The following is a 7,215-nucleotide window of genomic DNA, read 5'->3' on the forward strand; positions in this document are numbered from 1 at the left end:
GTGATCCTCCCATTTTGGCCCACCAAAATGCTGGAGATTACGGGCATGAGCCACTGCACCCAGCTCTATTTTGCTATTTTTTTAGTGAAAATATACTTTAAGTTTGAGAGACATATTTATATTCATTTATAAAAGTTGACACATTAACTATAGGTCAGGCGTGGTGGCTCAGGCCTGTAACCTCAGCACTTTGGGAGGCCCAGGTGGGTGGATCACCTAAGGTCAGGAGTTCGAAACCAGCCTGGCCAACATGGCAAGACCCTATCTACTAAAAATACAAAACAATTAGCCTGGCGTTGTGGTGCACGCCTGTAGTTCCAGCCACTCAGCAGGCAGAGGTTGTCCAGTGAGTTGAGATTGCGCCACTGCACTCCAGCCTGGGCGACAAAGCCAGGATCAGTATCAAAAAAAAAAAAAAAAAAAAAGCGGAAACATTAACTATCAATGCTTTTCCCCCCATCTCCTGTTAAAAGGACCATCTGCGGGGGGGCCAGGTGGCCCCAGTTATACGCAAGCACGTGCTCTGGCGCTGCTGCAGCCTGATCCCAGGTGCCATACGGAGGCACGGTGGTGTACAAAGGCAGCGCGTTTTTGGTTTTTTTTTTTTTTTAAAACAGAGTTTCACTCTGTCGCCCACGCAGGAGTGCAGTGGCACGATCTCGGCTCACGGCAATCTCCACTTCCCGGGTTCAAGCGATTCTCCTGCCTCAGCCTCCAGAGTAGCTGGGATTACAGGCACACACACCACGCCCAGCTAATTTTTGTATTTTTAGTAGAAACGGGGTTTCACCGTGTTGGCCAGGATGGTCTCGATCTCTTGACCTCGTGATCCACCTTCCTCGGCCTCCCAAAGTGCTGGGATTACAGGTGGGAGCGACTGTGCCCGGTCAGTAATGTTACTATTAATGTAGGTCTTGACGAGAAGAAGGAATGAGGCCTCTGGAAGTGGTTTCTATGCCATTTTCGGAATTTAATAATATTGCTAGTCTCTCAGATGACCTAATGTTCTGTCAGCCCTATGCCTGTTGAAATACAAATCTTCAATTAGCAGTCAGACACAGTGGTTTCCATCCCTTCATGTATAAGTCTCAACCTTGCATTGGAGGTGCCTAGTTTAGAATGCTGTGTTAGAAAGTGCCCTTTCCAGTGGAACTGGCAAATGAAATTGTATAGACAAGATTGTCTGCTATACTTGCTGAACAAAAAAACCTCTTAACTCATTCGCTGCAATCATGCTGGACAATAGAATCACTTTAGGTTATTTACTGACTAAACAAGGTGCTGCTTAATACCACCTACTAACAGCTGTTGCATTTGGAGAAGCGCTTCAGACTAAATCAAGAGATCTCAGTGTAAAATCCAAGAATAGGCTGGGCACGGTGCTTCATGCCTATAATCTCAGCACTTTGGTAGGCCGAGGTGGGAGGATTGCTTGAGCCCAGGAGTTCCAGACCAGGCTGGGCAATGTAGTGAGACCCTGTCTCTACAAAAAATAAAAATTAGCTGGGCATGGTGGTACAATGCCTGTAGTCCCAGCTACTCAGGAGGCTGCAGTGGGAAGATTAAATGAAATAAAATCCAAGAACTAAGCCAATTCAAGTCAAGGTGGGGAAAACCAATCTGTGGAATCTTTTTTTCTTTTCCTTCTATTTTCTTTTTTTGAGGCAGGGTCTTTCTCTGTCACCCAGGCTGGAGTGCAGTGGTGCAACCACGGCTCAGTGCAGCCTGGACCTCTCAGGCTTAAGCAATCCTCCTGCCTCAGCCTCCCAAGTAGCCGGCACTGCAGGTGTGCAACACCATGCCCAGCTAATTTTTAAACTTTTTGTGGAGAGGGGTTCTCACCATGCTGCCCAGACTCATCTGTGGAATCTTTTAGCGGGATTTGGGCTTTTGCTGATTTGGGGTGTACTATAAACATTATTTAACTTGTTGCTGGCCGGGCGCGGTGGCTCACGCCTGTAATCCCAGCACTTTGGGAGGCCGAGACGGGCAGATCACGAGGTCAGGAGATCGAGACCATCCTGGCCAACATGGTGAAACCCCGTCTCTACTAAAAAATACAAAAAACTAGCCGGGTGAGGTGGCGGGCGCCTGTAGTCCCAGCTACTTGGGAGGCTGAGGCAGGAGAATGGCATAAACCCCGGAGGCGGAGCTTGCAGTGAGCTGAGATCCGGCCACTGCACTCCAGCCTGGGTGACAGAGCGAGACTCCATCTCAAGAAAAAAAAAAAAAAAAAAAAAAAAAAAAAACTTGTTGCTAATGGTTGCAGTTGTCAAGTTATTGTTAACAGGTTTTTTTTTTTTTTTTGAGATGGAGTCTTGCTCTGTCTCCCAGGCTGGAGTGCAGTGGGGTGATCTTGGCTCACCGCAAGCTCCGCCTCCCGGGTTCATGCCATTCTCCTGCCTCAGCCTCCCGAGTAGCTGGGACTACAGGCACCCGCCACCATGCCTGGCTAATTTTTTATATTTTTTTGGTTTTTAGTGGAGACGGGGTTTCACCGTGTTAGCCAGGATGGTCTCGATCTCCTGACCTCGTGATCCGCCTGCCTCGGCCTCCCAAAGTGCTGGGATTATAGGCGTGAGCCACCGCGCCTGGCCATCAGGTATTTTTTTTTTTTTTTGAGATGAAATCTCACTCTTGTGGCCCAGGCTGGAGTGCAGTGGTGTGATCTCGGCTCACTGCAACCTTCGCTTCCTGGTCCAAGCGATTCTCCTGCCTCAGCCTCCTGAGTAGCTGGGATTACAGGCACCCGCCACCACGGCCAGCTAATTTTTGTATTTTTAGGAGAGACAGGGTTTCAGCACATTGGCAGGCTGGTCTCAAACTCCTGACCTCAGGTGATCTGCCTGCCTCGGCCTCCCAAAGTGTTGGGATTACAGGTGTGAGCCACTGTGCCCGGTTGTTAGCAGGTTTTTTTGTTTTTGTTTTTTTAAATACTTGCCCACCCTTCATCTGCCGATTTTATTTTTCTTTGAGACAGTCTCACTCTGTTGCCCAGGCTGGAGTGCAGTGGCATAATTTCGGCTCAATGCAACCTCTGCTTCCCAGGTTCAAGTGTTTGTCATGCCTCAGCCTCCCCAGCAGCTGGGATTACAGGCGTGTGCCACCACGTCTGGCTAATTTGTGTATTTTTAGTAGAGATGGGGTTTCGCCATGTTGGCAAGGCTGGTCTCGAACTCCTGACCTCAGGTGATCCACCCACCTTGGCCTCCCAAAGTGCTGGGATTACAAACGTGAGCCACCGCACCCAGCCGTGAAATTTTATTTTACGTATTTGCTTGTTTATTTTTTGTTAGCATGTTATAGTTTTAAATTTTTATTTTAGTTTATTTTTTTGAGATAGTCTCCCTCTGTTTCCCAGACCAGAGTACAGTAATGTGATCTCAGCTCACTGCAACCTCCACCTTCCGGGTTCAAGCGATTTTCATGCCTCAGCCACCTGAGTAACTGGAATTACAGGCGCGCACCACCACACCCAACTAATTTTTGTATTTTTAGTAGAGACAGGATTTCACCATGTTGCCCAGGCTGGTCTTTGACTCCTGGCCTCAAGTGATCCACCCACCTCGGCCTCCCAAAGTGCTGGGATTACAGGAGTGAGCCACCACGCCTGGCCTGTTCACAGGTTTTGAAGTGCCAGTTGTTGTGCAGCCACCATCCTGTTTTATGCATCCAGCAATTCTACAACAAAAAATTAAGATTACTCCAATAAACAAAATGGAATCTTGTGAGAATGGCATCTGAAAGAAACTAAGATGGTAGCAAAGATCTCAGAACCTGATCATGTGTTGACCCTTTGTGAGGTTATCCTATTGTCTTAGGAAGAGGGACTATAAAAATTAATTTTTTTCACTTACAATAGCACTTGCTTAGGAATGATCAAAACTGTTGTTTCGGGCCGGGCGCGGTGGCTCAAGCCTGTAATCCCAGCACTTTGGGAGGCCGAGACGGGCGGATCACGAGGTCAGGAGATCGAGACCATCCTGGCTAACACGGTGAAACCCCGTCTCTACTAAAAATACAAAAAACTAGCCGGGCGAGGTGGCGGGCGCCTGTAGTCCCAGCTACTCCGGAGGCTGAGGCAGGAGAATGGCGTAAACCCGGGAGGCGGAGCTTGCAGTGAGCTGAGATCTGGCCACTGCACTCCAGCTCGGGCGACAGAGCAAGACTCCGTCTCAAAAAAAAAAAAAAAAAAAAAAAAACTGTTGTTTCATTGCCATAGGCTCTAACTACTGAAGCTGATAAAATACCATGAACTTTGAATGACCCTTGGATGCCTGGATTTTACCAGACAAAAGTGAAGACTTATTTTTGACTAATGCAAAATGGAGCATCTTTTATTTTTTACTTTTATTTTTATTATTTTTTTTGGGACAGAGTCTCACTCTGTCTCCTACCCTGGAGTGCAGTGGTGTAATCTCGGCTCACTGCAACCTCCGCCTCACAGGTTCAAGCGATTCTCCTGCCTCAGCCTCCTGGGTAGCTGAGATTACAGGTGCCCGCCACTGTGCCTGGCTAATTTTTGTATTTTTAGTAGAGATGGGGTTTCGCCATGTTGGTCAGGCTGGTCTCAAACTCCTGACCTCGGGTGATCCACCTGCCTCAGCTTCCAAAGTGCTGGGATTACGGGCATGAATCACTGCGCCCAGCTGGAACATCTTTTAATCAAGTAGTTCTCAACTGGGGAATGTTTTGTCCCATGAGAGACATTTGGTTATGTCTAGAGACATTTTGAGTTTTCCCAACTGGGATGGCATCTAGTGGGTAGAAACTAGAGATGCTGCTAAACATCTTGCAATGCGCAGGTTAGCCCTCACGGCCACCCCACCATACACAAAGAATTATCCAGCCCAGGATGCCAATAATGCCAATAGTGCCGAGCTTGAGAAATACCGCCAACTATGTACGTACTCATACATAGACTCATTTCTACTCAGAATGCTAGTTATCAGGGCTTAATTAGTATATCCACTATGGGTTACCTGCTCTCTTTATAACACTCAAAACTTCTGGCCAGGTGCCTCACTCCTGTAATCCCAGCACTTTGGGAGGCCAAGGCAGGCGGATCGCTTGAGGTCAGGAGTTTGAGACCAACCTGGCCAACATGGTGAAACCCTATCTCTGCTAAAATACAAAAATAAGCTGGGTGTGGTGGTGCATGCCTACAATCCCAGTTACTCGGGAGGCTGAGGCAAGAGAATCACTTGAACTCGAGAGGAGTTTGCAGTGAGCCGAGATCACCACTGCACTCCAGCCTGGGCAACAGAGCAAGACTCCGTCTCAAACAACAACAACAAACAAACACACAAACAAACAAAAGCTCCCAACTTTTCTCCTCAGGGAACTATTAATACTCAATGTTCCCTCTCCTGACCAAGTTAATAATGTCGACTTCATATCAGTTACTGCTCTAGATGCTAAGGGTATTGCTCTGACTAAAACAGATCAGATCCCCGCTCTCATGAAACTTACACTCCAGTCGGAGAGAGGCTAAACAAGCCAATAAGTAAGCAGAGGGAACAAACCAGATAAAACTTAAGTGGTAGGAAGAAAATTAAAAGAAAGTGACACAAATAGAGTGGTTTGGTAGCTACTTTAGACTTTGGTCAGGAATTGTTTCTCTGAGGAGGTGACATTTAAACTGAGGCTTAAATGACAATAAGGGGAACATCCCAGGTAAAGGAAGTAGTCTGTGAAAAACACAAAGATAGAAATGAGCTTGTCATATTCAGAAAAGCCAGTGTGGCTAGAATCTAGAAGGGGAGTAGTAGAGATGAGGTTGAAGATGTTGGAAAGGGTAGGATTATACAGGTACTGTAAACCAAGGTAAGGAGTCTGGGCTATGTGATAAGTGCACTGGAAGCCTTTGCAGGGTTTAAGCCACGGTGGGACATGATCTGATTTATCTTTCAATCAGAAACTTAAGCATCATGCAATATACCTTTGTAACAAATCTGCACATGTACCCCCAATTCTAAAATAAAAGTTGAAAAAGAAAAAAAAAAACATAGGGTAAATATGAAAAAAAAAAAAGAGAAAGAAAAGAACAGTTAAAAGTAATGTAAGAATGGCAAAGTAAAGCTGAGTGCAGTGGCTCACGCCTGTAATCACAGCACTTTGGGAGGTTGAGGCAGGCGGATGTCTTGAGCCCAGGAGCTCAAGGTTAGCCTGGGCAACATGGCGAAACCCTGTCTCTACAAAAAAATGCAAAAATTAGCCAAGTGTGGTAGTGCACACCTGTAATCCCGGCTACTTAGGAGGCTGAGGTGGGAGGATTGCTTGAGTCTGGGAAGTCAAGGCTGCAGTGAGCCATGATCACGCCCCTGCACTCCAATACTCCAGCTTGGGTGATGGAACAAGACCCTGTTTAAAAAAAAAAAAAAGAAAAGAAAAAGAATGGCAAAGTTCTAATTATATGAAAATAAGGCAAAAATAATAACAAATGCACAAAAAGATTATCTTAGCCACTATGGGGAGAATATATGGGGTAAAGGGAGGATGAAGGAGAAGTGGGAGAAGAGAAGCAAGGGGGCCAGAAAGAGGCTATTGTAAGAGACCAGGAAAGATGATGGCTTGGATGGACTATCAGAGATGGACAGAAAGGGATGGGCCAGCATATGTGTGGAAGTGGAGTTGCTAGGTTTTAATGGTTTGCATGCGTGAGTGAGAGAAATAGGAATCAAGGATGACTCCTGGGTTTTGGCTTGAGTAATTGAAATAGAAAAGACCAAGAGACGACCATTGTTTAGAGGGTAGCAGGTTTTGGATAGGATATTACGAATTCTGCGGCCAGGCATGGTGGCTCATCCCTATAATCTCAGCACTTTAAGAGGCTGAGGTGGGTGGATCACCTGAGGTCAGGAGTTCGAGACCAGCCTTGCCAACATGGTGAAACCCCATCTCTACTAAAAAAACAAAAATTAGCCAGGCATGGTGGCAGGCACCTGTAATCCCAGGTACTTGGGAGGCTGAGGCAGGAGAATCACTTGAATCTGGGAGGTAGAGGTTGCAGTGAGCCTCTGCATTCCAGCCTGGGTGGCAGAGTGAGACTCCCTCAAGAAAGAAAAAGAAAGAAAGAAAGAAAGAGAAAGAGAGAAAGAAAGAGAGAAGGAAGGAAGGAAGGAAGGAAGGAAGGAAGGAAGGAAGGAAGGAAGGAAGGAAGGAAGGGGAAAGAAAGAAAGAAAGAAAGAAAGAAAGAAAGAAAGAAAGAAAGAA

The 7,215-nt window shown here is 46.5% G+C and overlaps 1 non-coding gene across 1 annotated transcript; it reads right to left on the reverse strand.

The window, feature by feature from the left end:
• Positions 1–454: 454 nt before the first annotated feature.
• LOC111539958 lies at positions 455–587 on the reverse strand. The gene has a single exon (XR_002730848.1). It is a non-coding gene; the product is annotated as a small nucleolar RNA SNORA76 (small nucleolar RNA).
• Positions 588–7,215: the final 6,628 nt, after the last annotated feature.

The sequence above is a fragment of the Piliocolobus tephrosceles genome, chromosome 4, assembly GCF_002776525.5.
Source record: "Piliocolobus tephrosceles isolate RC106 chromosome 4, ASM277652v3, whole genome shotgun sequence".
In the NCBI taxonomy this organism is placed as follows: domain Eukaryota; kingdom Metazoa; phylum Chordata; class Mammalia; order Primates; family Cercopithecidae; genus Piliocolobus; species Piliocolobus tephrosceles.